The sequence below is a fragment of the Jaculus jaculus genome, chromosome 15 (genome assembly GCF_020740685.1).
Source record: "Jaculus jaculus isolate mJacJac1 chromosome 15, mJacJac1.mat.Y.cur, whole genome shotgun sequence".
In the NCBI taxonomy this organism is placed as follows: domain Eukaryota; kingdom Metazoa; phylum Chordata; class Mammalia; order Rodentia; family Dipodidae; genus Jaculus; species Jaculus jaculus.
In genome coordinates this window covers 60,447,745-60,470,471 of record NC_059116.1, presented here as the reverse complement: position 1 = coordinate 60,470,471, position 22,727 = coordinate 60,447,745, and the positions used below count along the sequence as shown (strand labels likewise).

General features: G+C 38.1%; 1 pseudogene; it reads left to right on the top strand.

The window, feature by feature from the left end:
- The first annotated feature begins 5,193 nt into the window (after positions 1 to 5,193).
- On the top strand, positions 5,194 to 6,423 carry LOC101595485 (annotated as a pseudogene).
- Positions 6,424 to 22,727: the final 16,304 nt, after the last annotated feature.

Here is a 22,727-nt window from a genome sequence, read left to right as displayed (position 1 = left end):
TTTAGCATCTATTGAAATAATCATGTGGTTCTTGTCTCTAGGTCTATTTATGTGACATATTATGTTCATTGATTTTCACTTGTTGAGCCATTCCTGCATCCCTAGGATGAAACTTACTTGGTAGAGGTAGATAATATTCTGATGTGTTCTTAAATTATTAAATGCAAGAATTCTATTGAAAAGTTTTACATCTAAGTTCATGACAGATATTAATCTGTAATTTTCTTTTCACGTTTCAGTCTGTGTTTGGTGTTAGTGTGATGCTGGCTTTGTCACAGAAGTCAGGGATCATCCTCTTCATTTCAATTGTGTGAAATAACATGAGAGAAAAATGGCTTTAGTTCACCCATGAAGGCTTTGTAGAATTCGGCGGTGAAACTATCTGGACCTCTACTATTTTTGTTGTTATTGTTGGGAGGCATTTATTTATGTTTCTAAACTTGTTTGATGTTATAGCTCTATTCATGTGATTTGTCTCATCTGACTGTAGTTTTACAGGCAGTATGAGTCAAGAAATTTCTCCATTTCTTACAGATTTTCCAATTTTGTGGGGAATAGGTGTTTTCTTTTAAAATATTTTATTTTTATTTATTTTCCTATCTGAAAAAGAGAGAGAGAAAGAGTGAGTCAGGGCCTCTAGCCACTACAAACAAACTCCAGATGCATGTACCACTATGTGCATCTGGTTTATGTGTATTCTGAGGAAATGAGCCTGGGCCTTTAGGATTCACAAGCAAGTGCCTTAGCCACTAAGCCATCTTTCCAGCCTGACTATAGGTTTTTGAAATATGTCATGATGTTTCTCACAATTTCATTGGCATCTGTTGAAACAGCTCCTTTTTCATTTATGATCTTTTTGATTTGAGCCTTCTCTTTTTTCTTTTTGATGAAATTGACCAAAGATTTATCTATCTTTTCTATTTTATTTTATTTTTTGAAGAACCAACTCCTTTTTTTCATCAATTTTAATTTTTTTCTTATTTTACATTTATTGATTTCTGCTCTAATGTTTATTATTTCTTTCTGTCTGTTACTGATTGGTTTGGATTATTCTTGTTTTTCCAACACACTCAGGTGAATGGTTAAGTTACTGACTTGAGATCTCCCTATATTTTCTAATGTAGGCATTCAGTATTATAAACTTCTTACTTAGAACTGCTGAAGGACCCAGAAACTGAATGATGCCATGACAGGCTTCAGTAGAATGCTTCCCTGGTTAGGCCTAAATTACAAGTTTCAGTTTAGACAAAGGAACAAAGGGGCAGCTGCCCTGCCCCCTGCCCAGGACACCTGAGACTTGCCAAAGACTTGTCCCTCTTACCTCCCTGCCCCGGGGCCAATTAAGAGATTTATCTACTTCCCTGTTTCGGCCAATCAAAATACATACAAATGTTGTTGCTGCTTGTTGCTTAGTTATCTAGCTCCTGCCCACCAACTTTGCTGGCCCAAATCCTAAACCAATCAGAAGAGTACAAGTGCAGTTACTGTTTAAATTAACCAATCATGTACCCATCCTCTTCTTCTATGTTCAAATCCCTATAAAAACCCTGCCCTCCCACTACTCGGGGCTCTTGCACGGATCCACTGCGCTGGTGAAGTCAAGAGACTGAGCTTAAGCCCGAATTAAAGCTCCTTGCCCTTGCATGCGTGTTTGGTTCTCCTTGGTGGCCACTGGGGGCGCTGAGAACTGGGCATAACACTACCTTCTTTCTGTCCCTTAGGTTTCAATATTTTGCATTTACATTGTTATGTAGCTCTGTAATATTTTAATTTCCTTTTTGATTTCTTTTAGTACCCATTCATTGTTTAATAATGAATTGCTCAGCCTCCGGGAATAGGTGAAGTTTTTGTTTCCTTTTTTGTTTCATTGACAACTTCCATGATTGTAAACAATATCCCATGGTAATTCCCTCCCTCCCCTACTTTTCCCTTTGAAATTCCACTCTCCTTCATATCCCCTCCCCATCTCAATCAGTCTCTCTTTTATTTTGATGTCATGATCTTTTCCTCCTCTTATGATGGTCTTCTGTAGGTAGTGACAGGGACTGTGAGGTCATGGATATACAGGCCATTTTGTGTCTGGAGGGAGCACATTGCAAGGAGTTCTCCCCTTCCTTTGGCTCTTACATTCTTTCTGCCACCTCTTCCACAATGGACCCTGAGCCTTGGAAGGTGTGATAGAGATATTGCAGGGCTGAGCACTCCTCTGTCACTTCTTTCCAGCACCATGGTGCCTTCTTATTCATGCCAAGGTCACTGCCATCTGAAAAGAGAAAGTTCTCTAACCAAAATTGAGAATAACACTAATATGTGGGTATGAACGTTAAAAGCAGTGCTCACTGGGCAGGTAGGTGAGCACAGCCAGATGTAGAAAGTGATGCCAGCACTGCGCTTAGTTGGGAATTGAAATTAAACAGGAAGCTCAGTTTAATTGCATATAATCATGCTATCATTTTGAAATACCTGGAGATTCTCCTCACTAAATATTTTGAGATTTCCCCCTTCCTCTGTGTACTCTGTAGCTTCCACTCTGGGATAAATCAATAAAATCTTCCACTGCCCCTTGCAGTAATATTTTTTCATCAGTATTTTTTATTTAAAGAGTTTGAGGAAGCTATCAATTTTATCACCTGAACTCTTAATCTGCACTTTCTGCATGGTTACACTCCACAGAGCCACCAGGCAAGAATAGTGCCTAATTAACTGCAGGATTTGCAAGAGTCACTGTATTGCATTTTAGTCCAATGCATACAAAAGGCAGGTAGTATGGGCTGCAATTTGCAAGTGATATTATATAACAAACTTTTGGGCCATGAAAGCACCTTTTGGATAAGAGAAAGAATATGTCGAAAGCTTTACTGGCAATAGGGGTGTCATTTCTTTTATTATGAACATTGTTCCTTTTCTTTCGCTGCAGTAATCTTTCTGTCTTTTCATATCAAGTTCTCCTGCAGTTCTAGCATTGATATCATTACAGTTGTCATTTAAAAACACCCAAGATATAATATGATTTCCTTGAAAAATATTCTGATGTTAAATAGAGAAATTTTTACCATGCCACTTTAATGCTGCACAAACTAGCTCATGCCTCCTTGTCCAGCCTCAAGTTGAGCAGATCTTTTTCATTCTTGGGTGGTTGCAGACCATGTGTGCTTCTGCTCTTCTGCCCAGCCTTTCCCTAGGTAGTCCCAGGTGGTAATGCTTAGAAACCCTTCAGTACATTCAGGAAACTTAACATTCACCTGATACCTGAACTCCCTTCTTCTCTTGATCTCCACATTCCAAGAGCCTACTTTTCTCAATGTTTAATGCATTTCTCCATGCCCTGAAATTCTGTTTCATGGGATGGCATGCTTATTAATGTTTCTTACCTCTACATTGTCAACACGTGAGGATGCAGGCAAGGCCGGTTACCTTTATATCTCCAAGGCTGATGTTTTGAGAGAATACAGTGTGCATTTCCTTAAGAAAAGGTTACTCTGATTAGATTGTAAGAGTTTTGTGTCTGAAAGACTGACTTCATGAGAAAGCACAGTGTGCATTTACCTTAGAAAAGGTTAATCAGATTAGATTGTAAGAGTTTTGCTGCAGGGATGTTTGCATTTTATAAGATCAAATTTTCTTGAATCAAAGGAAAAATGTTGGCAATAGACTTTAAAATATAATGGAAGGGAATATTGCATAACATATAATTAAACAGTTTCAAAAGTAAATTCAGTGTCATTTAGTGTAGTCACAGTGTTTACCTCTGTCACATTATTATGTCTGTCTAGTTACATTTTTACATTGTTGAAAAGCATCCCAATTCCAGATGGTAACTCTGATTTTTTCACTTTTTGAATGACCACACTGATCTCCATAGTGAGTCTACCAGTTTACATTTCCACTAATGAAAAGGTGATGGATATACAGAAAGAAGTTTAACTCAGCTGTGAAGAAAAATGTACTTATGAAACTTTTTGGAAAATGGATGGAATTAGAAAAATTCTATTCTGAAAAAAAAGAAAAGAAAAATTCTATTCTGTAAGGTTAGCTAACACAAGACCAGAAAGACAAAAATCACATATTATGTCTCATATATAGTTCCTAACTTTTAATGTTTGTATGTATGTAAATGAGGGGATATGAGAGTGATTTTGGGTAGTGATTCTACATAGGAGACCATGAGGTAGGAGAAAGAGGTGATGATAGGAGAGGAAAGGACAAAATAACATGTAATATGAAAGCAGAAAAGATGTTAAGCTGGGGGAGGACACAAAAGGGGAGGGGAAAGAGGAAGAGAAACAAAAAAAATGTATGAAAATACCACAGTGAAACCTAATTCTTTATAAGCTAATAAAAATCCAGTTAAAAACACCCCAACTTCATTATAATCTTCTGTTTCTCTCTCCCTTGATCCTTTGATGGCCACTAGTCTGAATTCTTCCTTAGTGTGTTACTGGTCTGGACTTCTCATGCAATAGGGATCATTCAGTGTGTCTCCCTTGAAGCTGGGGTCTTGCTGTATTTTCGGATTCTGCTGTTTCATATGGAAATAGTTTTAGTTCCTGAAAATAGATGTCATGATTTCTTTGAAGAAATTTTCTTTGTGTCTGTAAGACCAAGATAATATATAGCAATCAAGGTTTATATACCAAAATTGGTCTATAAAATAATAACAGTTTTATGACTCTTCAACTTTAAAAACTCAGATTCATAAAGACAAATAAGAGATCACATTTCTTTCTGGACATACTAAGGTTGTTGCTTTCAAGCAATATAAATATTTGTTTTTTAGGGGTATTTTAACATTCATAAGATAATACTATGTAGTCATAGCAGCTACAGGATTACTTGAATAATTAATTTTTCTGTTTAATTTTTCATTTAGAACAAATGAGTGCCACAGCACAGGGAACTTGGACTTTTCTGGAGATGATCACAGAGTCTGTGAATTTTTCATGCTTCCTTCATCATTGTGTTCCTCTCTTGCATGCACCTTTTCAAAGTTTTTATAAGAAAAAAAATTGCACAACTTACTGTAATTATATGGGCTCTTGCCAATGCAAAGATCAGCAAGAACGTTAGAAAGATTTTTATAAGTGCTGGAAGCCAAGATGGTGTGAGAGTGGCGTCCGGGCTGTGCTTGGCACCTTATGCATGGGTGAGCCTAGTGTTGGGGCTGTGGCAGGGGCAGAACACAGAACCACTGCCATGGCCTGGCATAACAGGGACAATGATCTCTGTGGCCAGTCTGTAGAGAATCATTACTGTATCTCACCATCAGCAGCTATTCAGTTTATTTACTCCCAATGGGATAAACCTGTAGAAGAATAAGATAATGAAGAGCTAAAAGATTCTCCCAATTTTCTATTGGTCAAGCTCGTCTTTATTCCTGCCTGGATTACATGAGAGAGGTGCTGGGAGATGCTGTCAGATGAAGTCAGGATTTCATCCCTCCTGAAGAATAAGTTTAAGGGGATGGAGGGATGGCTTAGCAGTTAAGGCATATGCCTGCAAAGCCAAAGGACCCAGGTTCGATTCCCCAGGACCCACATGAGCCAGATGCACAAGGAGGTGCACGCATCTGGAGTTTGTTTGCAGTGGCTGGAGGCCCTGGCATGCCAATTCTCTCTCTCTCTCCCCCTCTTTCTCTGTCAAATGAATGTAAATAAAATATTTAAAATATTTATGTTTGATGTGCAGAAGGCTTTGTCAGTGGTTCTGGAACAAGATAGTGTGCCGTGTGAAGGGCAGGAGGGAAAGGGCAGCACCTGGGGGAAGACAGAGAAAGGCTGAGTCTAATTTTTCTTCCTTTGACATTTCAGATAATAGTGTTCAGAGTTCTGACCCTCAGTCAGATGATCATTTGGACTTTAGCAGAAAATCCTTTGATGTTTCTAGCTCAGTAGCAACATGTGGATCACATAATTCTACAGTTGTGCCAAGTCACTGCTTATATCATAGGAAAAAGAAACCTGACAGACCTAAAAGTAAAAAGAAACTAGAATCATGTAAGTCCACCAGAGAGCTTTCACTAGCTGACCTGATTCATGATGTGCTCAGGGATTCTTGTGGCAGTCAATGTTCAGTTGGTTACCACCCACAGACAGTCTGGGAAGTCTACTCTCAAAGTCTTGAGATGCTGAGTTTTTAAGTCATCCTGTATCTGAATGTGTCTCTAAAGATGACTTCACTTTCAAAGGAATACCAGATTTAGTCTTTAATGAGAAAGGACACAGCATCAAATGATGCTTTATTCAGAACTGTTCAGTACCTGATTTCCAAAGCATTGCACTACAAAGTAGCTTGGGAAGCTTAAATAGTCTTTCACACTTACCTAGCTCATTGGAAAACACATCTTTTGATAGTGTGAATCCTAGTAAAAACACTGAAGTTGGAAACATTTCTTTACTTGAGCAAAGCGCCAAGAATAGCATTTAAGAAGTGACAGGTCTCCACTTTCCCAGTGGAGCATCGTCCCTAATGGAACTGCTGCAGGCACGTAAAGGAAGCAGTCCACACCAACGCACTGGCTTCAGCTGACTTGTGTATCCGGTCGTCTGCCAGCCTGGGTCTGGCCCCTGTCAGAACTCACCACTCGCTGCCAGTCTTCTAATGGAATATCAGGATGAACAGGGTCTCTGTCATCTTTAGCATTCTGTAAAACTATTCCCATAAGAGACCTTGAGAATTTGTCACTGTCTGATTTGATTAGAGAAATGATTCTTCTAGACAATCTCTAAGATTGAGAAAGATGCACATGAACTCAGTTTATCTGATATAAGGAATCCTGGAAATGATCCAAATATTAGTGCCCTGAAACAGGTTTCAATCCATAGCCTATAGTTAACTAATCAGTTGCTCCCAAACCAGGAACTAAAGTTCTGAGTACAAAGTTAGGGAATAATGCTAACTCTGCTAAGGATAGTAAGAAAAATAAGAAAGGCACTCTTAGTAGGAAACCACCTTTGTCCATCTGTGTCTTGGACCTAAGCCCTTGAGACTAGACCATCAGTTTTTGCTTCAACATTGTGTCTTCATTACCCACCAAACAGTAGCAAGTGTCATACCCTTGTCCTTTTCCATACTTTCCTTTATAGTAGACAAATTCTAGATGCTAGGGACAAAGAAATAAGTCCACTTGTAGCAATAACACCATTTGACTCAATTCTGCATCCCTTGCTGATATTGTAAAAAACAAATCAAAAGAAAGCATTTGCCAGACAATAGTAACACAGAAATTCAGTTAGTATTGTAGAGCTTTTTACTTTAAAATAAAGTCTCTTGTGTAATTTTATGTGATTGGATTCAAGTTGTGATCTTTATTCAGAGTGTTCTGGTCAGGTGATAACAACGGAGGGTGATATGTGTTTTTGCACTGAAATGGTTTTTACTCTATATTCTTGTAGTAATGGCTTTATTTGAGTTGGATGTCCATAAATGAGCAGATGTTTACAAAGTTTGTAGTCTTAATTGGAAGCTGAAGATCAAATATGTCTGTGTGGCATTCAATTTTATATATAATGAGATTTTCTTATATAAAATATTTTTGTGCTTTTTGTGTAAACAAAAATATCACTTGGGATTGTTGAGTAAGGATTATTTGTATGATATATAGCAAAGCTTAGACAAGGTTATATTTTGTGGTTTTTTAAAATATTTTATTTCTATTTATTTGAGAGAGAAAGAAGGGGAGAGAGAGAATGGGAGCTCCAGGTCCAGCCACTGCAAATGAACTCAGGACGCAAATGCCACCAGGCTTATGTGAGTCGTGAGGAATTGAACCTGGGTTCTTTGGCTTTGTAGGCAAGTGCCTTATTGCTCAGCCATCTTTCCATGGCAAGGTTATATTTCAAAATAGTACTGTCATCATTTCCAGTTTTTTTTTTTTAGGTGAATACTAACATTTTTCTAGAAAATCTTAAAATTCTTGACTTTTCAGAGTACTGTGAATATGCTGAAATGTATTTTTTATGATAATAGAGTAAAACTCTTTTAGGAGACCATGTAAATATTGAAGTTTGATTAATACATAAATTATTTTTATACATTTTCAAAGCTATATGCCCACATTTTAAATAAACAGGCAACATTTTTATAGGTACTTAAAAACCTAATATTTTTGCTGAGAAAGAATTTGCTTAATGCATACTTCTACTTTTTCCTTACAGCTGATGCAAAAGTATAGTAGTATTTTTATAATATTTATAAGACAAGCTGATAAATTTAAACTTATAAATTAGAATATTATTAAATTATTGAAAATAAATTTGGGTGGTGGAATAGGGTCCTTCTGAAGAAAGCTGAGGGAAAATAAGGAAAGATAAGAATCTACTTTTCTTCTGAAAAAATCAAAATGTTCAGGGAGGTTATTAAACTATATGCGACCCCTGCAGAGAAGCAGGAGGGAGCCAATAGTAAGTAATCACTGAAGATAGGGCTCCCCGAGTGAGGGGCAATGCTTCTCCTCATTCTGGCCCTGCCTGAGCCAGCAATGACATTGGGAACTACTGAAAAGCAATTCTCTCTCAGCGGCACTGTGAAATCAAAGGTACTTGCAGGCCAACACTAGGGGGACCAGCTGAGCAGCTGAAGAGCATCTTCAGCAGCACAACCTCTCCTCTCCCAGGCTGGCATGGGAGATTGTCGCTTTGCGAGCCACACCCCACCCCACAGGACACCAAGACCAGCAGAACATAACCAGTTGAGATGAGCCCATAGTGCACCAAAGAGGGAACCACCTTTACAACTCAACATAGGTGAGATCAAAACTCACCCAAAAGTTAACTGAACTGGTGTTATACTGGAACAAAGCTGGATATGTAGATTTGAACTGGAACTGCTAATTGTTACCTTCCATCTCATGGCACATTGCTGAAGAAAAAAGAAAGTGGAAAAGTGGAAGAATTCAAAGCCCAGCCAATCTGTTAGCTCTGATGTATTTTTAGTAAACTTTGCATTTTTCAATAATTTGTGTGTTGGCATTAACTTTTGTCACTTTTGATATTGCTTAATTTTTAGTACCTTTCTTTTTTTTTTTTAGAAGTAATCTTATTTATTTACGTATTTATTTAAGAGAGAGAGAGAAAGAGAGAAAGAGAGAGAGAGAGAGAGAGAGAGAGAGAGAGAGAGAGAGAGAAGGAATGGGGGTGCCAGGGTCACCTTTGGTCACTGAGAAAGAACTCCAGATGTATGTGTCACCTTGTGAATCTGGCTTATGTGGATCCTGGGGATCCTGGATCCTTAGGCTTCACAGGTAAGCGTCTTAAGTGCTAAGCCATCTCTCCAGCCCCTTAGTATCTTTTTGAAGCAGGGTCTTAGTCTAGTCCAGTCTGACCTGGAACTGCCTGCATCCCAGGCTGGCATTGAGCTCTCAGGGAGCCTTCTGCCTCAGCCTCACAGGTGACAAGATTAAGGGTATGATTCACTGTGCCTGACTTAAACTTCTACTTCCTCTATTAAAAATCATCAGTGATGCATATATTCTACGCTGGCTTTGCTTGTGTTTGTATATCACTCAGTTGTTTTTTAGGTTTGTCTATTTTTTTCTAAACCCATTCTACTATTGGGATCTCTGTACTATGCTTTCATGCACAGTTCATATACATTCTCTGTACTACCTCTGTTTCACATTCTCTCCTCCTCTTCATTCTCCATAATTAAAACCTTTCATTTCCACAACAATCTCTAACATCTTTGAAAATTAATGGTACCCTACATTTCCTCTTCCAGATACTTGTGCCACCTCTTCCTATTTTAAAGTTAATACGATTCTTTACCCTAATGCAGCCTATATCCCTCCCACTTCTAAGTAATTAAATCCCTAGCATACTTCATACCAGCCTTGGTCACTTACCCACCAGTAATTACTGAAGTTAAAGGAACATTGTTGTTTACTCTTTACTAGGCAATTTGCATAGCAGGCATATCCACCAGCTTGAGAGTAATGGAGAGGCCACATCTGGCTTGATAAACTCCTACCTTGAAGGCATAACTTTTGATCCACATGTCTTAGAATACAGCTGGTAAACAGAGAACCCATGCAATAAAATAATTTAAGATGTGAAAATCTCCATGGAGTAAAATAAGAAACAAAAAATATCAGGGCAATATAGTTCCTCCTTATAATCCAACAGTAATAACCTTCAGTGGGAATGAATTATATGAAATGCCAGAAAATTAAAAAAAAAAAACTCATTATGAGTGTGCTTAAGGAAATCAAAGGAAACAAAGGAGAAAACAAACTCCTAAAGGAATCCCAAGAGAACACAGGAAATCAACTTAACGGAATAAGGACGTTGTTGCAAGATCTAAGCAAAACAATAGAAATATCAAAGAAATACCAACCTGAAATACTAAAAATGAAAAAGGAAGAATAAATCAAATCAAATAAAAACTTTCAAAAAATTCACCAATAGATTGGATAGAGGAGAGGATAGAATACCCAGGATTGAAGATAAGGTAGATGATTGGAACATAGAGAAAGACAAATTATTAAGAAGGAATGAATGGTAATTTCAAGATCTTTAAGACACTATGGAACTATCAAATGTAAGAATTATGGGTATATATGAGGGAGAAGAATTTCAATATAAAGGTATGGTCAATATTTTAAAGAAAAATATAGAAGAAAATTTCCCAAGATTAGGGAAAGTTGCTAATAAATATACAGGAGGCATTTAGAACACCAAACAGGCAAGACCAAAGAATAACCACTCTTTACCATATAATAATTAAAGTCCTAAACACACAGCTCAAAGAAAATATATTGTAAGCAGCAAGAGGAATACATTTAGTCACCTATAAAAAGGTAAGCCGATCAGAATAACAATAGCTTTCTCAACACAAATTTTAAAAGAGCCGGAAAAGACTGGAGCGATATATTCCAAGTTCTGAAAGACAACTAGTAGTCCAGACTACCATATGCAGCAAAGTTATCAGTTACAATGGAATAAGAAATAGAAATTTCCCTGATAAAATAAACATGACAAAGGAATACATAACCATTAAGCATGCTCTACAGAAAATACTTGAAAAGATCCTTTGGATTGGGAAGAAGAAAAACCACAAGATGAGATGACAAGAAAGAATAAAGTGGAGTGGAGAGGTGACTTACTGTTTAAGGCACTTGCCTACAAATTCAAATATGTAAATAAATAAAATATTTTCAAAAAGAACAAAGTCTGCTTGAATAACTTAATGCAAAAGAGTAATAGAAAAATACCAAGTGCTACAAAATAAAGAAAAATAATGGGAATAAATATGTACCTTTCAACAATAGATTTGAATATCAATGGTTTCAGTGCTCAAAACAAAAGACAGACTAGGAGAGTGCATTAAAAGGCAGGATCCTTCTGGATTAAATGACATCTTGAAAAAATGTACCTAAGTGACATCTACAGAACATTCCTTCCAAATACCTCAGAATACACATTTTTTTTCTGCAGTACATGTAAATTTCTATAAAGTAGGTGATATATTAGGACACAAATCAAATCTTAGTGAATACAGTATGATTAAAATGATTTCTTATACTTTATATGATCACAATGGGATAAAAGCATAGAACATTAGGAAGAAAGACACAAACTCATATGGATGAAACAATACACTATTGAATGATGAATTGATCACTGAAGAAATCAAGCAGGAAGTAAAAAAGATTCTAGAATCAAATGATAATGAAAACACAACATACCAAAATTTATGGGATACAGTGAAAGCAGTCCTAAGGTGGAAATGTATAGCTTTAAGTGCCTATATTAAGAAATTGTAAAAGTCACAAAGAAATAAATTAAAGCCACACCTTATAGACTTGGGGTAAAAGAAGAAAAATCCAACCAAAAATCTAAAAGACATAATGATTCAAGCAGAAATTAATGAAATAATAACAAAAGAATAGCCAATACAAAGAATCAAGGAGACAAAGAGCTGTTTCTTTGAAAAGAGTTATAAACCTTTAGCAAAACTAAATCAAACCAACAAAAAACAGTAAAAAGAAAAAGTAATAAAATTAGAGGAGAAAATGATACCATTACAACAGACACTAATGGAATTCAGAAAATATAAGAACATATCTTAAAGACATATACTCCACTAAATTAGTAAAGCTAAAAGAAATTAATATATATATATGTATATATATATATATATATATATATATTCTACCAAAATCAAAGCTATATGAGATAAATCACTTAAGCAAACCTATGACAAGCAGTGTTATTAAAGATGTTATTAAAAAAGCTCCCAATTACAAAAGAGTAAAGGAAAGGTGGAGGGACAGCTAATCAAAATCTAAGAGGATATAAATAAATCATATGTAATCCTGCTTTTTTGACAATGGAACACTCAGGAGCCATAGATTGTTGCTAGAAAATTTTCAGTGCCAGGGATGGGATACCTTGCAGTGAGTTCTTGGCCAGGGAGGCCCCTGATGCCCCCAAAACATTATGGGCCATTGCCGAGACCCTTGGTTTCCCACCAGGAATAGATGGTGAAACCCTATTGCTGAAGACTTCATATACTTGGGCTGCAAGGTCACTGAGAAAACCTGCTGGAACTGAGCTGATAATATCCATGTAGACCAGCTGACAGAAAGCTGGAAGAAGCCATTTTGCCTACAGTTCAATGGGAGAAAGAGAAATCACCAGTGGAGATACTCAACAGTGGACACTGCAAGCCTTATATTTGCCCAGCGAGGCCAAATGAGCCAATGGGTGCAATAGTGGCACATCTGTTATGGGGGAAACCAACTGCCCTCTAATTTGACTAGAGGCCTGCACCATGGGGGGGAATACATCCCTGATCCTGAAAACTTAAAACAGGAGTAGTTATGAGCCCTAGTGGTGTAACGTCTGCTGTTGTCTGGCTAAATGTATATACTATGCTTATCAGACTGCCCAGTAAACACTTCTATTAATGTACACACCCTTCTATTAATGCTACTCTCACTTTTGATAGAGAATCTTCTCTTTTCAGATGGCACTGAGCTTGGGACAACTCAAAGTATCATGGTGTTGGAAGAAATGACCACAGTGCTCAGTACTGCAATATCTCTATCACACCTTCCAAGGATCAGAGTTTAATGCGGAAGAGGTGGCAGAAAGAATGTAAGAGCCAAAGGAAGGGCAGAACTCCATACAGCATGTTCCCTCCAGACACAAATGACCTGAATATCCATGACCTTACAGTGCCTGACACTACCTACACAAGACAATCATAAGAGGAGGAAAAGATCATGACTCAACAGTAAAAGAGAGACTGATTGAGATGGGGAGTGTGTATGATGGAGAGTGGAGTTTCAAAGGGGAAAGTGGGTGGATGGAGGGTATTACCATGGAGTATTTTTTATAATCATGGAAGTTGTTAATAAAAATTTGGAAGAAAAAAACCACCAGAAAGAAAATCTCCCAATTACAAAAGAGTCAAGCTCAAGATAGATTCACTGGTGAATTTTACCACAACTTTATAGAAGAACTATAACCAATGCTAAAGACAAAAAAGCAAGAAAGAAAGGTTACAGACCCATTTTTTTCTCATGAACATAGATGTAAAAATTCTCAGTAGAATACAGGAACATATAAAATATATCATTAACCCTGGCCAGGTATGTTTTATTACAAGGATGGATCAACATATGCAAATCAATAAATGTAACACACCATATAAATGGATTCAAGAACAAAAATTCACATGATCATTCTAGTAGATAAGGCAAAGGTGTTTAACAAAATTCTGCATCTCTTCATGATACAAAGTCTTGAGGAAACTGGGAAAGGAAGGAACATATCTCAGTAGAGTAAAAGATGTATAAAATACACCGATAGCCAACAGTATAGTAAATTGGGAAAAACTTAAATAATTTCCATTAAAATCAGGAACAAATCAAGTGTATCCATTTTTATTCAGTAGGGTACTGGAAACTTTAGCTGTAGCGATAAGACAAAGGATGCAAATTAAAGTGATACAAATAGGAAAGGAGGAAGTCAAATTATTATTCCAGGTAGATAAGTGATCATAAAATTCTACCAGAAAACTATTAGAGCTGATAAGCACTTTCAGCACAGTAGCAGAATACAAAATTAATACAGAAAAATCAGTAGCCTTCCTATATAGCAGTAGCAAACTTGCTGGGGATGAAGTCGGGGACACACTCATTCACATTGCCACAGCAACAGCAACAATCCTTGGAACAAGCCAAGCCAAGGAAGTGGAGGATCTCTATAATGAAAACCTTAAAACACTGAAGAGAGAAATCAGTAAGGATGGTAAGAAATGGAAAGATACCCCATGTTCTTGAATTAGGAGAATCAATATTGTGAAAATATCAGTCATACCAAAAGCAATATACACACATAATGCAATAAAAATTCCAGTTGCATAGAAATTGCAATATAAATAGAAAAAAAAATCCCAAAATTCATTTGGAAGCTCAAACAAACAACCAAAAAAGAGACAGACAAACAAAACCCACCTTGGCTAGCCAAAGTGATTCTGAGCAATAAAAATCAAGGCCAGAGGTGTCACGAAACCTCATCCCTCATACAAAATTACAGTAACAGAAACAACATGGTCCTGGCACAAGAACAGATCTGTAGATCAATGGAATAGAACAGAAGATCCAGATACAAACTCAAGCACTACAGCCAGTTGATTTTTGACAAAAAATACAAAATAAATAAATAAATAACTTTTTTAAAGTCACCACAGATGGTGCTGTGAAAACTGGAGATCTCTATGTAGAAGGATGAAAGTGGATCCTTATCTCTCATCATATAGAAAAATGGACTCTAAATGGATCAAAGACCTTAACATATGACCTGAAATTCTGAAACCGCTAGAGGAAAAAGTAGGAGAAACACTTCATCATATAGGCATACGCAATGATTTTCTGAAAAGAACTCCAGTGGCTCAGGAAACATGATCACTAATCAACCACTGTGGCCTCATGAAAATGAAAAGCATTTGTATCACAAAGGACACAGAATTAAGCAACAAAGCAGCTTACAGAATGGGAAAAGAATTGCCCTCTGTATAAATTCAGAGGTTTTATATCTAGGATATACAAATAACTCAAAAACTCAATAATAAGAAGTCAAATAACTCAATAAAAAATGGGCTATACATTTGAATACAGAGCTTGCAAAAGAAGAAATAAAATGGCCAATATATTTTTAAAATGTTCAACATCCTAAGCCACCACAAAGAGATGGTGTGATTCTGCTGCTGAAGACACTATAAGCTTGGGCTGTAGGACCCTGGGAAATCAAGCTAGAGCTTAGCTGGAAGCCTCTTCCCTGTTGACTAGCTGTCATAATGCTGGAAAGTGTTATGTAGTCTGTAGGGAGAAAAAAGCTAGCAATGGTGTTAACTCGCAGCTGATCATGCAAGCTACTTGTCTGGCAAAATGTGCCAGCTGGTGCAATTGTGGCATGTATTATTACGGAAACTAACTGCTCTCTGTTTGAAATTGATGCCTGCGCTCCATGGGAAGGGATTAATGCCTGATACTGAAAACCTAATCAGAAGCCTGGGTCTGGGGAGGATACAAGTGCTAGTGGGAAAGCTACAACTATTGTATGGCTAAATGGATACAGTATGTTCATCAGATTGTCCTCTAGTTATTTATGTCTGTGCCCATTATACTAATATTACTCTCATTTTGGTTATAGATATTTCTCTTTCCTGATGGTAATGCATATTGGAGAAGTTCAAAACTCATCAAAATACTGAGAAGTGACAGTGGAATGTTCAACACTAAGTGAAACATCTCTACCACACTCTTCAAGGTTCAAGGACCATTGGGGAAGAAATAGCAGAAAGAATGTAAAAGCCAAAGGCAGTGGGGGAATGCCTTGGAATACTGTTTTCTGGACATTAAGTTATCTGTGACATTCATGACCACACAGTGGCTGATGCTATCTACACAAGACCTGCATGATATGAGGGTAAAAACATGATGATGGAATTTGGTTACTCTTCACAGTGAGCTGTTTGTAAGGGGGGCCTATCAGGTCCCCAAACAATGCAGGTAATTGCCAAAGCACTTGGTTACCTGCCAGGTCTAAAAGGCAAGGCCCTTTTGTGGAAGACACCACAGGCTGTGGTCACAGGAAGTGGAGAGACTATGTTGGAACTGAGAGAGAAGTCAGTGCTGGAAATTGCTATGGGAGCTGCTGGGGGATAATGATCATCAACAGTGTGACTAAGAACGAGATCCTGCAAGCTAGTAAATCAGCCTGCTGGGAAAAAATGGAAACATGAATACTGCAGTCAGTGCTAGCCTCAGAAGCAGCTCCAGGGAGATGGCCACAGAATCTGTGGTCACTCAAAACTCATCAAAGCAGAAATAGAGAGGCTACAGAAAACTCAACCTTAAATCAGACTTTTAACACAGCTCAGGTGGGGTAAGAATATCCCAAGCATGGTTCTCCCCATAACGACTGGCTGAAGACTTCAGAACTCCCCAGTGAATAGTAATAACTCCACTGAGCCACTAAGGGGGGGAGGGTGCGGTCCTTAGTGGAATGGGGGTGGGGAGAGAGGATTTAAGAGTATAACCTTAAAATATAAAACAAAAAAATGATGACATCAAAATAGAAGTGGGTAAGGAGAAGAGGCTCAATGGAGGGAGTATCGGGGAGGGAACAAAGGAGAGGAATAGGAGGAGATTGTGATCATGTACAATGTGTATGTGATGGAGGTTGTCAATAAAAATTAAGGAAAAAACTAAGAAAATGAGTGTTTTAACTCTCCTTTAACTGTATTTAGACTAGCTGATGGAAAACAGATTTCTACCCTATTGCTTGCCTTGGGCTCTACCTGACAACCAGCTGCCTCATTTTCATTCTGAAGTCCACACTGAAGGCACTGTCTAGTTACATAGGACTCATCATGTTCAGAAATAAGTTATTCTAACCTTTCAAGTAATCACAGTTTCTTTGGGATTTTCTGATTAATTTCTCTATTTCTTCCTGGTAAATCATGATTTCATGCTCATTAACATTAGAATTCATGGAAATAATTGGTTTGAAGTCTGGTTGTTGCCTCATGGGCACTGCAGTACATTGAGCTCCACAGAGACAGTGCTAGAGCAAGTGAGAAGCAGGTGGGCATGGGCCGCTCTGTGCCTTGCTGAGGACAGCTAGTAAACATGGCAAAGCAGATCCTCAGAATCCAAGAGGCAAAATGTCTTCGTGCTTAGAAGTAAGTGCAATATTTTATTAAACAAAGAAATATACATTTTAAGTACTGGTTCTAACAGGAATAATTTGATTGCAATCCATAAAGCTAATTTAGCAAACCTTCTAAAAAGGTGTTTATTGGAAGGAAAATAGATATCAAGGCGCTTGCAGACTGATGCAATGTTTAGAACACTGCACCTGGCAAGGGATGGCACTTAGCAGCAGCTGTGTGTCACATGGTGAAGTCTATTAAGGGGGACATACCATTAACCCTTTGGGATCATATTCTCACCTTTTTTTGCTTATGTGTGTCTAATATCGTTGTATTTGTATGTGGTATGTTGCACGGATGTGTAGGTGTCCTTGCAATGACTCATGCACTCACCTGTGGTGATGGGTGCTTGTTTATAGTGGATAGAGCAGAAAGTGGAGTGTCCCCCTTCATGCAATTTTTCCAGTGACTCCTGAGTCTCTGATTTGTTATGGAACTAAGGTTATTGGCATGCATGGCCATCTGCAGGTTTTCATGTGGGTTCTGGAGATGTTAACTCAATCAGTCTCAGCCCTGCATGCTTGTGCAGAAAAGTACAACTAATCACAAAGCCATTTCTTTAGCCCTACATCTTCACATCTTGGTAAATACAGGAGCCATTCAATGACTAAAAGCCCTTTGTGACTATATCAAAACAGAGAAAAACAATTCTAGGAGCCAGGTGTGGCAGTATATACCTTTAATCCCACCCTTTAAGAGGGAGGCAGAGGTGGGAGGATCACCATGAATTCAAGGCCACCCTGAGCCTACATAGTGAATTCTAGGTCAGCCTGGGCTACAGCGATATCCTGCCTCAAAAGAGAAAAAAAAAGTTCTATAAAAGGAAAGCAGGTACTATTTTCAAAGACCAGGTAGATACTGAATGGGAAAAACTCAGAGTATAGCTCATATAGATTCTGTGTTGGTCAAATTATTAGAGCGTTAAGGCTTTTGAACTTCCTTCTACCTGCCACCTTGCATACTCTAGATAGGGGAGCTTGGAATTTCACTAACATTGTTGATTTTAAGACTATATGATTTGATGCCTTTTTATATCCTGTACATTTGGAGGTGTTAATTGTAAGTTTAGAATGGGAAAATAACCATTTTGAAGGTTGATATTATCTTTAATTAATATTAAAATCAAATATTGCTAGTAATACTCAGACAAAATGACAAATAATTAAAAGTATTTGTAGTTTGCTTTTCTGTTTTTATCTGAAGAATAGGAATCACGCCATTAATGATAGAAAGAGTAAAAATTTCAAATCAAACTGTAGTTTACCATTTTGAAACAACAAAAAAGATCCTTGCTTTGAGATGGTTATATCATTAATTTTGTAATAATGTTTCCAAAATTATTACTGTCATTTGTCATTGCTTGTACGCCCTTTGCTTTGAGGTGACCTTCACTTGCACATCTGTTTGGTTGCCCTGTCTACTCTCCTCTTGAGCAGTTTCCATGTGTAGTTTCTTCAGTGTTTGAGACAGCTTCACCTTGAACTCTATTTCTCAGCAGCTGCTAACTGCTTGCTGAAAAAATAGTTCTTCATTGTGGCTTCCTCAAAAACTGTAAAGACATCTGAAACGCTATCTTGCCATTGCCCGGCTTTCTTAGATTTCTGGACAGTGACTCTAATAGCTCTTATAATTTGTCAAAAGCCCAATTTTGATATAGCCGTCTGTACTGCTTTTCATTCCAACTTTGTTTTCTTGACCTATAGACTCTTGGAAGCAGACCACAAAACTTTATGCTAGTTCTCCTTTCTTAAATCTGTATGATACCTTTCAGCCTCTTATCTTCTCTGTAACTGACTTGGAACCTTTTAGTCATGAAACCATCACCACAGGGTTCACTCATTTTCTAGTTACAAATCTCATGTTTCCTATTGTGAAACTTTTGTTTTCCTTTTCATTTTTTCTTCTGTCACCGTGATGTCAGCCAAAACCCTTCTTGCCTTTGACCTATGACTTACTGCAAACACTGTATGCTTCTCCTGCTTTTACCCCATCAACCCAGCTGCTCACAGGGAGTCTCACTGTGAGTTATCATCTGCCTGACACCTAAGTTGGCCATCATCAATCAGTTTGTCAAATATTTATCAAGTTCACAATGAAATATCAAATTATAGTGCCCAGCCATCCTCCTAATATATGCTAAGCCCCAGCAGGATCTGACTTTCCTCCCAATTGTTTTTACTCACCTTCACTCAGTGTTTCCTGCACTAAACGAGGGACTATCCCTTGCTTCTCTTGTGTGGTAAATGATTTTTTCCTTAGAAATGCATCAGCTCTTCCAGGACCATTGGGTGCATGAATTTATTATCTCCTATTGAAGTCTATTGATCCAGGCATCTTCTGGGGCAAGATGGAAGCCAGGATTAAAATAGAAATTCAGAAATTGACGAAGAATGGCCAACTTAGGTGTCAGGCAGATGATAACTCACAGTGAGACTCCCCGTGAGCAGCTGGGTTGATGGGGTAAAAGCAGGAGAAGCATACAGTGTTTGCAGTAAGTCATAGGTCAAAGAAGAAATTGACAATTTTCTCTGAGTTGCTCTTGGCTGTGCTGAAATGAAACATGATATGAACTTTCAGGATGAGTTCTTAGGTACCAGAATATACCACAGATGGTATAGGCTAGCGTTTATCTGTAAGCTTTTACACTTAGGAAAATCCTACTGAGAAGTTTATTTTGCTTTGAAAGAGATCTGAAACTCAGTTAGATGTTTAAGTGATGGCAGGTTGAAGTGGAATCAAAGTGAAATGAGACCAAAAAGTGGAGGGACTCTCAATTCTGGCGGTGTAACTCTCTCCAGAGTCTTCTGGCCAAAATCCTTTGCTCAAGCTTCCCACTAGCTTACTACATTTCTGTCTTTAAAGTTCCACAATGTTAAGTATGTAAAGCACCCTTTGTTGGACAAATTGTTGCTTGTCTGGTATTTTTTTTTTTTTTCCTGAGAGGTGTTTGTAAAGTCAGAAAAATTTAAGTTGATGGTATTTGGTTTTAGTTTGTGATTTTGTGCTAGGCTAACTTCTGCCAAAAGAACCAAGAGTCCATTTCCATCATCTGAGATGAATGAGGCATGATGCTGGTTATTATAGGAGCTTCTGTCCTTCATGGGCTCTGTGGGGTTTGAATCAGGTGTCCCCCTATAAGCCTATGTGTTTGAATGCTTAATTCCTAGCTGATGATAATGTAGAAGGTGGATCCTTGCTGAAGGAAGTGTCTTGTTTGGGGTGGGCTTAGGGATGTTATAGCCAGCCCCCCTTTGCTAATGCTTGGCTCACTCCCCTGCTGCTGTTTTCTACCTACTGTGACAGAGGTCACATCCAGCCTCTGCTCATGCCATACTTTCCCCTGACATCATGGGGCTTCTCCTGTAGACTGTAAGCCAAAATAAAAATAACCACAATAACAACAGCAACAGCAACAACAACTCCCACTAGCTGTTTGTGGTTACTGATTATGTTACAGTGTGTGTGTCGGATACCCAAACTTAAACACCATCGACTTTCAGGTGACTTCCCTTCTTCCTTCATTCTTCCCTCTTCTTTTTATTTCACTTCTACATATGTTTGTGAGTCACCCAGTCTGTGTCAGGCTGCATGTCAGTATCTGGTAATGAACAATACAGAATGAGTCTTCACTTTTCATTATCTTTTCAAAACAAAGTCTTGTAAACTGACAAATAGTAAATAGTAATGTTCTGTAAAAGTTCAAAATAACCCCTAAGTGCTAAATAGGTAATGTAACTCATAGGTGGCCTACCCCTCACAATACACACATCCTTTAAATTAGCCATCCTTTAATACTGGAAGGAAGAAGGCTGCTGTGAGTCTCTGAGTCTTTGCACAAGTTTTTTGATCTACTGTTCCTGACTCACCTTGAAATTGTGTAGATTTCCGGGACAGGTATGTTCATTTATAATCCTGTATACTGTCCAGATTATCCTCCATAGCATTTATCTAAACTGAATTGATCATTTGCTAGCAGAATTCGGTTAACATTTTATTTTCCTTTTGGGCTGCCTTCTGTCCATCGTTGCTTTACTCCAGTGCCAGGAAAGACGTCATGGTAGTCGTCTGGTCACCTGAAAGCATTGGTATTTAGGTCTGGGTATCTGACACACACTGTACCATAGTTAGTGGCCACAGCAATTTACTGTAGCCAAACTACCACAGACTGAAACCTCTGAAGCTGATCCAAATGAACTGATAGCGTCCTTCAGGTTGTCCTCTCAGGTACTGTGGTCGCATGTGCAAAAGGTTAATGAAGACCTATGTCATTTCTAAGTTACTATTTTAGGCATCACTAAACATTTTCACAGCTGTTGTTTACTTTCACATTCTTATGAACAATGCAAAAACATCTAAGTTCTTCCACAGCTTGCTGTTCTCTGGCAAAAATTTCCAGCTTTTCCTCCTTTCCTTTTTCCTGTCATTCTCCTTCCTTCTCTTCACCAAGCTCCTCTTCTTTTTCCTCCTATTTTCCCTCACTTCATAATGAATGTGAAGTTGTATCTTGTCATAATTTTGTTTTCTGAATTGTTTTATCACTTAGATAAAGAGAAGTTGACTGTGTAGCATTTAAAAGGTGGTGTTGTGTGTATGAATAAACCATATAGAAGTCTACTACTTTTACTAATTAAAATGTAAGGTTAAAAAGTATTTGAAAGAACATGCCCCACATATGTGGGCAAAGCTTCTTTAAGAAGCCTCAGGTCATTAATCATAACTTCCAGTGCCAGGGACAAGATACATCCCCATCGATTGCTGGTTAGGAATGCTGCAGAGGCCCTTAAACAACATAGGTGGTGGCCATTGCTCATGCTTGCTCACCAAAACTAGATGGTAAGTCCCTATTGTTGAAGACACCGCATATTTCAGTTGCAGGACCTAGAGAAAGCAAGTTGGAACTGAGCTGGTCATGTCCTCTCTATCAGCTACCATTTTTCCTGCTGGAAGATGCTATGTAAGGTACTGAGAGAAAAGAAGTCAGCAGTCCTACCCAGCTGTGGAACTGTGTGGTCCCCAACCAACATGCCAGGTGAGATGTGCCTGCTGGCATGAGTGTTATAGGAGTAACCCACTGCTTTCTGATTAGATTTGAAATCCACTCCAGAGGCGGGAACCCACGACTGGTACCTTAATCTGGTTAAAAGCCTGTAGCTAGGAACACAGTACTTTGGGGCCATCTAGTACTATGGTTGTATAAGATGTCATCATGTCAAACTTCCTTCTCAGTCTATTTGTTCCCATAGGTTAGCACTGCGTGTGCCCTTAATCATCAGTTTCTTACTACAGTGGACAGTATGTGGTTGAGAATGTATAAATGGCAAAATTGCCAAGAATAAGTGACTATTGTATGCTCAACCCTAAAGGGTACATCTAAACCCTCCAGGGCTCAGCGAAACTTTCTGAAGAAGGGACAGAAAGAATGGACAAGTGGGAGGATGGAAATGAGGGCTGTGGAATGCTGTCTCCTTGAATCTCAGCACCTTCTGATGACTCACTAATCCTCATCT